Source organism: Scleropages formosus, chromosome 5 (genome assembly GCF_900964775.1).
Source record: "Scleropages formosus chromosome 5, fSclFor1.1, whole genome shotgun sequence".
NCBI classification, from domain to species: domain Eukaryota; kingdom Metazoa; phylum Chordata; class Actinopteri; order Osteoglossiformes; family Osteoglossidae; genus Scleropages; species Scleropages formosus.
In genome coordinates, this window is record NC_041810.1 from 32,890,691 (window position 1) to 32,901,149 (window position 10,459).

Consider the following 10,459-nt stretch of genomic DNA (forward strand, 5'->3'; position numbering starts at 1 on the left):
TGGCACAAGCCATTTTCTACACATATGCAGGAGATAGATAGATAGATAGATAGAGAGTCACACTGTAGCCACTGCTTCAGCTGCACTAAAGACACAATGACAGAACACAAACAATAAATAAAGGGAAAAAAACTGAAACTGATAAGAATACTAAAGAAAGAACAGAAAACATGAAGTCAATGTAGCTAGCAACCTTTCTCTCACCAAGTTGAGCATAACAATGAAACAAACACAAATGAGGCATCTAAAACAGTACAGTTGAAGCCATAACCTACTTGGGGACTTGAGCTACATGCTGATATATTGAAACTCAGAGTAGTGTAAATGTTAAACGTACCCACTTATAGCCAATTGCTGCATAGTTTGTTTGCAACTGGGACTTCCAGTAAACCAAGGGACAAAGGCATTTGCATGACACAGCCCTTGGAGCGGATTTCTGGTCCATCGGTGGTTTCCACATCCTGAGTCTATCATCACATGTTGTACCCGAGGAACCAGGCATCCCTTTGAACTCCCCAGCTACAGACACGCAGATGAGCTTGTTATTATAGCCGTCTGCCCGGGTTGCTGGGAAAAGCGAGGAAAAAAAATCAGGCCTGTCTCTCTGACACACTTCCTGCCCTTTGAAGAAGTCAACTGAGAGACAAATTTGCACAAGGCCATAGCTGCATCCAAAGGATCTGTAGCTTCACTGACACCAGTGTCCCTTCCTGAACAAAGACTGCAGATGAATCAGAAGGAGAGAATTAATCCAGCCATCCTGCAGTTGAAAGAAGAGGGCCTGTCATTATACTTTTCCATAACAAATGGAAACTTTGAGCCACAGATGCTGTAGACTGTTGAACTGCATTACAACCTTGCTGTGCAATAGGCTGTGTACCAGTGATAGGACAAGTCCAATTTATTTACCTGCCTGTTTAGCCAAAGCATTCCTAGAGCATCTGTTTTTGAGACAAAGCTATGAGCTGAACTGCACACCACACAAAGAATCCATATCCCCCTGGAGACAAACAAAGGGGGCATTCAGCTGGGGATAGCCCCCCTCCCATAACTGGGGGCAGAAAGGCTTGTCTGTGTTTATGTCCTTGGAACAATGCTGGGAGGGGACTGGGGGCTGAGGGCTGCTGGGACTGGGCTGAAACAGGACTGAATGAGCAGCTGCTGCATGTTTAAAGCGCAAACATGTGACTGTTTCCTTTTTTTAGGGAACAAACGGAGTGATATTGTAAAGGGCAGATGACAATCGGAGTGGATAAGAGAGTGCTTTGCCGGGGTTGTCCGTCCTTGACAACGTGATATCTGATGGCATATCTCTGATTTCCATGGACTATCGCTCAGTCTTGACACTTTTACACATCTATTTTGTTCTAAAAATATCCACACTGGTCCCCCCTCACCACATTACAATGCCTGGGAGGACTAGGTAGCCACCAGTTACTTGGACCATCAAAGATTTATTTTTCTCCCCTTCTTTGTACTATTTTGTTTTCCTCTCCTCAGCTGTCATCTGTCTTATCCTAGTAGTGAACTATAACTGCTGCTTGTCACACCTTGAAACACTGGGTCCTTTACACTGACTGTATTTAGCACTCTGTGTCACTCTGACGAGAGGAACACGTTATTAAACGAAAATTGAAATGATTTGAATGGAGCAAAGGTATACCACTCAGCTAAAAACTTACGTATTGTTGGAAAATTTTGTGGATGTACAGAAGTATCTCATTAATAAACTAATTTCACCAAATAGTGCAAGTAAGATCGTTGGTAGAATTGTGTTTCTTGCTTCAAGTAGCTTCAGGTTCCTTTCTAATGACAATGCTTATGAAACAGATGTCTTTGTACTGTAAAAGAAAAAGCATGCAAAAATAGGAAGAACATGTAAACTCCACACAGACTGTGTTGTAGTCCACTGCACAGTCACAGTGAGGCCCCAATGGTACCTGCTAAGCCATAGTGGTATCCATGGCCTTCAGTGGAAACATAACCATTTTCCAACCAACAGATATTAGCATTAATGAGTCTCTTGAACAGCTAGTATGGTCACAGAACTATAAGAAATCCACTTGGACGACGGTTTGTGTCATATTGTACGGGCCAGCCTGTGTCCTTTCAGTTTATCTGGCAAAGGGGAATGCCAGAATACTAGAAAAGTTACGTTGCACTTGCATGTCTACACAGCAAACATCTGAAAACACTGGGGTATAACAAGAAAGCAGCAAAACTTTCGGAACATCTTTCATTGGCTTAAAATTATTAGCTACATTTAGAATTTCCTTTTTCTTTTTTATAAAGGCCATTTTAAAAATACTTCTGAAATCCAACAAATAACCAAAAATCTATCTCAAATTACTCCATGAAACAGAAATGGAATTTCTATAGCTTTTTAAAAAGGTCAATTAAATTGATTACACAGCAAACTGTAATGTACTCGGTAATTTGGAAATGAAAGCATTGTCTTGAGCATTCAGTTTTTTAAATATTTTAACTAGCTCTTGACCAAATTTAATTGTGTTCAACTGCGGTAGAAATGAGGTAAGATTTTTTTTGTTCAGTTAGAACAAACGTGATAAGATGTAATAAGGGCAGTGTGGTAGCACAGTGTCTGGGTGGTGCAAGAAGACGTGGGTTCGATCCCCGCTCAGTCTGTCTGGAGGTTGTATGTTCTTCCTGTGTCTGCATGGGTTTCCTCCAGGTGCTCTGGTTTTCTCTCACAGTCCAAAGACGTGCTGTTCAGGTTCATCCATAGTGTGTGAGTGACAGAGAGAGTGTGTTCCACTGATGTATGGATGAGTGACCCATTGTAAGAGGTGTATGTAGCAGTGTAAGTCACCTTGGTGAATAAGATGTGTGGGCTGATAACACTACATAGAGTTCGTTGGAAGTTGCTTTTGAGAAAAGCTTCTGCTAAATAAATAAATGTAAATTTGACTTTCCTTTGAATGTAATGAAAGTACATGGTGGTGCAGTGGTGCAGTGGGTTGGACCACAGTCCTGCTCTCCGGTGGGTCTGGGGTTTGAGTCCCGCTTGGGGTGCCTTGCGACGGACTGGCGTCCCGTCCTGGGTGTGTCCCCTCCCCCTCTGGCCTTACGCCCTGTGTTGCCGGGTAGGCTCCGGTTCCCCGTGACCCGTATGGGACAAGCGGTTCTGAAAATGTGTGTGTGTGTGTGTGTAATGAAAGTCATGCGCATAACTTTGAAAGCAGTTTGTCAAATTGTACCCAGTACAAAAGGTATGATCAAGAAAGATAGCATGGTACAGCACGGTGTGCAGAATATTTCTCCTTTGTCAGAACACGAAACACGTTGTCCAGATTTATCTCTCTTCTCGGTGATTTGCTCTTTCATGCCCTTTTTTGGCTATGTGCGAGCAGCTCTTTTCGAGGCCGGTGCAGAGGCTCTCCCAGGACGAGCTCACAATTAGTGTATTGAGCCGGAAACAGTGGGGATCCCCCTTTGATGTGGCGATCAAATGGAGGAGCGCAGTGGTTTCGTCCAGAACCGCTAGTCTGCCAGGTCCCCTAATGGAGAGCTAATAGAAAGAGAGGTTTACGATGCACGTTAATTATGGAGCCCATCACTTGCTGGAGGGGGAGGCGAAGGGGAAGGGATGCCACAAAAAGAGTAGAGGCAAAATGGGGTGACAGAGGTGGGGGAGGCAAAAGGTGAAGGAACCGGTGGATGCTGAAAGGGAGAAGATCCTAATGGAAGAGGAGCAACCAGGTGGAGGGGGTGGCAATCGGAGGGGTTGGTAACCAGGAGGAAGGGAGATGGAGACGGGAGGAGAAAGAAGAGATGGAGGGAGGAGAGAAAATAATCCTTTCCTGAGATAAGAGAAGCCACCAGGACAAGAGCTTCAAAGGATGGGGGGGGGCAATCCCACGGGAGCGTGCGGCAAACCTTCGGCGTATCATCAGAGGAAACCCGGCGGCTGATTCGCACGCAGAGCGGCAGCACCCACCTACCCCAACACACACCACCACCTGGGGTCCTACTCGGGCACACTAGCGCTGCTTCTAGGCCCCACATGGTGTGCTGACGGAGACATACACAGCAGAATGCTAATACAAACAGCAAATGAGGATACCCCCTACCCCATTAAAGGACTCACACTTCCATTGAAAAACCCTTTGATTCTTGTTACATTTTACTTTATACAGGATCTCAACCAAGCTCTATTAAAATTTAATATGGATTCGCCTTTTAAAGTTACATTTCAGTTTTTATTTATTTTTTTTATAATAAGACAAGAAAAAAAGACTTTTTACAGTCTTTTTATGTGCAGCAACAAGGAAATGGGCAATGAAGTCAACAGTTCCAGCACCAAGATGGTCCGTGCTGTTGTACGTTTTGGCAAGACTTCCTTCAATAAAATTGCAGTGACAACTGTAGAAAACCAAAAAAAAAAAAAACTATGTGAATAAGTCCAGCAGAGATAATTCATATGCAAAACACAAAATTACATTCATCATAGTAAAATAAGTGCATTATACCATTCCATACATATGTCTGGTTGGTCTAAGTGCCTTCATTCCATGAAGGCAATGTCCTCCATCATTTTAGAAAATGGGAAGCTGTTCACGTCTATTTCAGAGGGATATCATGAAACTCTGACACATCTGAAGCAGTGATAACCCCTTGCTACTGTATGTTTCTCATCATGGTGGAACAGTGGAGAATGCTGGTGCCTCACAGCTCCTGGGATGTGGTTGCAGATCCATCTCAGTGTTGTGGAGTTTGCATGTTCCTCCCAGAGTCCAAAGTCATGCACAAATGAAGGCAATGGTAATTCATGTCTATACCTTACTTTACCATGCAAACCACACAAATGGTTGTCATGCATTAACTTTGTCTCTGCTACTCTCTCTAACCCCATGCTTCAGAATGCTTGTGCTGTTTAGAAGACCCTGGTAGGGACGGAGAACACAGAAGCTTGGCCAGCCCAACTCGGGGGGCTCAAGCTGTGACCAGGCCAAGCCAGCTCCCGACAGGGGGACCGTATTTCATCAAGCTGTTAGCTTCCCACACACTGAGGGCAGGATGTCACTTGAACCCATGACCTGGAGTCTGGACACAGGGTAGCTCTGTTTGGCTGGAGTAGCTTGAATGTCCTTTGAAATGAGTCACTTTCAAGTGGTGCCCCTCCCACAAAAACAAGACTACTGCAGTGCCAAAATATTTACGGTATCTTACCCCAGCCCTGTAGCCCAGTGGAATAACATCGCTGGCTACAGGGGGTTCTACAGTGTACTGAGGTGGCATGGGGGAGCAAGTGCACTAAATGGGGTAACACTTTTTCTTCATGTGCTTCACCATTGGGCACATGACCTGCAAAGACAAAGAGAATCTAAACAGAAGAAAGAGAAGGGGCAATTAGGAGGAAAAATGGAATAGGTCATGCAATTAACAGGTAGCTGGTAGTGTAGTGGTTAGCACTGCTACTTTTGGGCCTAGAAGTTATAGGTTCATTTCCTACCTCCTTCATATCGGTATTTATAGTAGGGCTGCTTTTCAGAAATATTTTGCATCAAAACAAAAGCATAATCCAAACTTGAACCCCTGAGCAAGTAATATGGGCTTCTGTCTTTTTATGGGTTTATGTTTGAAGGAAGTCAAAGAATGCCTTTCATTTATATTTTCTGTTGCCAGCTGCGAAATATGGGTCCATGTATGAAATGGTATGGACAGCAGCTTTGCAGGGATCACTAGGTCCAGCTATTTCTTTGTGTGCCTCACCAAAGAATGTAAGGTGAATTTAGATGACCACGTATACACTACTTTCTGACAATGTTCCTGTATTCAAAGATAAATTGTGCATGTACACTGATCGATGGATTCCAGTATGATTTTATGAATACCAGCATAAAGGAATGTCCCTTCTCCATATTAACTAGATTTAAGCATCACTAAACCCTTATGAGAAGTTCTGGAGAACTTATCTAGTTCTATACTTACCCAGATTCGAGATCATTGTTCATGAAGCCTTTTCTTCATGAAAAATGCTCTAATATCTCATATCATGCTAAAAGTACAGTATATGTCAGTATTCCACATTATCTAAACGTGTTATGAGTCTAAAGGATAGCCCTACTTCTTTATTTTGTTGTCTACCACTGTAGATGTTTGTTTGCTGTAAAATATTTGACACATTTTAAATCTGCCAAATGAATGTTAATTTAATTTCTATTTGTTAGTATACTCTTGTCTGCAAAATGAATAAGTTCACAGTGCTCTTGTAAAATATTATTTAAAACTGCACTTTAATATCTATAAAATATTTCTAATGTTCATTGGTTCCCAAGAAATTTTGTACGCAATTGTTCCACTTCAGACCAAGAAAGACCTCTAATTAAAGCAAAACAAATTTTGCAAAGAGTTTCAAAGGCAGATTTATTCCCCTATAATGTATTTATTTTAACAATAGCTGAGGAAATGGTTCTAAAAATACATTTAATTAACATTTTTAGCACTATTTTTGAAATCAAATCAAAGCACAGAATTGCTGCTCCCTTTTATGATGAAATGAAGGAGTAATTGAGGGGGTGCTGTGCCTGTCAGTCAGCAATGATTTTAAGCCACATCTATTTATCCGTGCCAAACTGGTTCTTTTCCAAGTACTGAGGGTTGGGCCCAGCTTGTGAGCTCACCATGACACAACTGGCCAGAGCATCCGCTTGTGTTCCTCCATTTTCCTGCTACACTTACAGTTGTGTTGCTAGCTAATACTCACGGTTCCAGTGTAGATCCCCATTTGGTAGATGGAATCATATACTGCAAGAAGCAGTGTCCATGATCCAAAGCTGACAGTGATTTTTTTTGGTTTGCCAGAGAGCAGGACCTGGCCATACTCGCTGCGCCACCGCACCCCCACAGTAAATATATAATACTATAAAAATTTATTGAATTGAATTGCGAGGGGGGCATGGTGGCACAGCAGGTTTGGCCAGGGCCTCCTCTCCAGTGGGTCTGGGGTTTGAGTCCTGCTTGGGGTGCCTTGTGACGGATTGGTGTCCTGTCCTGGGTGTACCCCCTCCAGCCTTGTGCCCTGTTTTGCCGGGTTTGGCTCCAGCTTGCCACGACCCCGTATGGGACAAGCGGTGCAGACTGTGTGTGTGTGTGTGTGTGTGTGTGTGTATATACTATGTACAGTATACGTACGGTCTCAGTCAATGTGTGTGTGTGAATTGAAATAACTGCATGGGGACACTTTGGCAATTTATTGGATCCACAGTTAGTTACGCCTAATGTAACGCATTAACTTTACATTTATGGATTTCCCAGGCACTTCTTTCCCAAGAACTGTACAACACACAATATATAAAAATGAATTTATGAACAAACACTTTTAAATTACAAATCTTTAGTTGGCCACCATTACTAAAACGGTTGGCATGGGAAGTGAAAGTATTGGTCAAAATGTGGAGTGCAGTCTTCTCCCACCTTATGAAGGTAATTTGTTCCTGAAAAAACATTGTAAGGTGACTTCCAATATATCAAGGAAGGAGGAATGACTTCATTTTGACATTACTTGCAGTAACAGTTTCACTATGTTACACTGCACAACTGGACATCACTGCCATGTTTTTCAGATACTGGCCAAACTGATCACAAATGCAGGGAAGCTGAATTGCGTGCTGTCCAACGAGAGACCCCCCCCCCCCTCCCAGAGCTGGACAACAGCACATTAGGGGTAATCAGCCTGACTGTACAATGGATAGCTTCATGTACCTAATGAACCATTATCCTGGAGACGGGGCGTTTCTCACTGATGTTCTTATCTCAGTAGAATGGTAGCGTTGGGTCCCTTTGTTGAGGTGGCAGGGGATTTTGGGGCGAGACGTGGGGGGGATGATGTCACCTCACTGAATGCCACACTGTTTTGCCCACTTGAGCCTGAGAAAAAGCTTCTGGATGACAGGACAGAGCTCTACTAATATGAGTTAAACAATTCCACATGATGGGCTCCCCTGGGCTACAACTGGACTACAACTGGACTCACAGGGATTTAGAAACAGTGGGGGCCGAGGGGCTGTGTCACAGAAAAGGGGAGAGTTGAGAACCACGCCATCACATCTCCCGGAGTGGACAAACAGACAGTCATTGTGGTGGCATTCAGGCAATTAATTTTTCATTATTGTGGTTCTTTTAAGAGACAAATTACAACAGAATGCCACACATATTCGTAGTGGGTTGGACCAGGTCCTGCTCTCCCGTGGGTCTGGGGTTCGAGTCCCGCTTGGGGTGCCTTGCGATGGACTGGCGTCCTGTCCTGGGTGTGTCCTCTCCCCCTCAAGCCTTAAGCCCTGAGTTGCCGGGTTAGGCTCTGGTTTCCCGCGACCCCGTATGGGACAAGCGGTTCAGAAAGTGTGTGTGTGTGTGTGTGTGTGTGTGCGCGCCACACATATTTGTGTATTTTTAGAAAACTCCCCTATATTAATGTTTATTCTGTGAAAAGCAGAGGTTGTGTGATGGACTAGTACAGTGGGTCCCAGTATTACACACACCTGAGTTGTGAATTCTTAGAGATACTAACATTTTTAAAAAAGTTTATTTTGAATTTATTTATTTTTTCACTTGTCTATTGTCCAACATTTCAGGTTGTTAAAGAGTTGATGCGACTTGTTCTACATACCCAGCCAACAGTTTGCAGACAAGTGCACTGCAAACAGAATAAAAATGAAGTATTATTTGAGCAAGTGTCTTAATTAAAGTGTTTGCAGCCCAGCTCTGGTGTTTTTGAGTGCCAGTGATCAATAACAAGATGCAGAACACTATACATGTTTATGGGATGAATGAGTCCATGGTTATTGAGCAGCAGTTTGTGGAGAAAACATGTTTTTATATTTAATATTTTTCAAGTGCTTAGGTTTCCTCCCACAGTCCAAACACAAGTCTTTCAGGTGGATTGGTGACTCTAAATTGCACATTTTGTGTGTGTGTGTGTGTGTGTGTGTGTGTGTGTGTGTGTGTGTGTGTGTGTGGCTACGCTGTGATGGACTGGTGTTCCATTCAGAGCGTACCCTCCTCATACTTGTACAAGTTTGGACCCCTGCAAGTCTGCAGTTGTTGGTAATGGCAGGATGAATTATTGACTATAGACTGTATAGATATATATTATTTTTAATATATAATCTATATTATTATATGTCAGTAAATAATTTATATTATTACAATATAGATAATATTAAGGTGACTATAGACTGTAGTTAAAAAGAACAATTTAAGAATTGACTTCTGGTTCCAGTTGTATGTATAAGGCAATGAGCAAGTATAATAACTAACTGCAGTATTGCACTATGGGAACATAATTAAGAAGCATTAAAGTTTAAAACATCTGCATGAGATGAAGCAAGCGATTCCTTTTTGTTTTATTGCTCAGACTTTACCTGTTTCACCTGATTCCCTAACTAGGCTATGTTTCAGAAGTTACGGAAAAATATATTTTCTGAAAATGTTTTTCCAGCACACACCCCCCACCCCACCCACCACAGGCCTTCTGTACGGCAGGGGGAATGGATGGTCCAGCCTGATTTTAGACACATCAGCACACTACACTGCAGCGCATTAAGATCACCAGAATTTTTCACATTCTTTTCTTAATAGAGAAGTGTGTGTGACATGGAGCACAGAGCAGATATATATCTACTCATATACTAAGCAGCTGCTTTCATACTTACATTCACTACTTTACACAAATGGATATTTTTACTAACGCAGCTCAGATTAAACACAGCGAAAGAGTTCCTCCTGGCAAGTGAACCAGCAATGTACTGGGGCACAGGTTTAGTGCCTTAACTGTTGATCCTCATGATCAAGATCAAAAATCAATGAATGTTGGCAACACAGCTCAGCCAGGGCTAAACAGGTTGGACTCATATTCTTAAAAGCACCTCTTTGGTGTGGCCTCCACAGACATTAGCCGCACTGTCTTACACAGGTAAGCTGTCAATACACGTCCAGTGTAATTCCTGGGCCCAGGTAATATTTCTGACTGCTCCATTGTTAGCAGTCACATCACTGATGGGTCCAAGGCTCTCTACTGCTATGCTGGTAATCAGAGGTAACTTCAGTAAAGCCATCCCTCGAGATACAAGCATTTGGTTTACAAGAATTCAAGGTTTCAAATGGTTTAATTAGTACCACTATTTACATTTACATTACATTACATTTATTTATTTAGCAGACACTTTTCTCCAAAACAACTTCCAATGAAGTCTATGTAGTGTTATGAGCCCACACACCTTATTCATGAAGGTGACTTACACTGCTACATATACTTACAATGGGTCACTCATCGATACATCAATTTACAAAACACTTCTTTGCATTTACAAGGGGTAAAACTGGATTTTGTGCACCTCCCAACAGCTGAGCACGGTCTTCTTCATATTTATAGTTTGTGTTGTGCTGTATTGATTTCCGAACCTCGATTACCCCTGGTTTACTAGTTTCACCTGTTAAA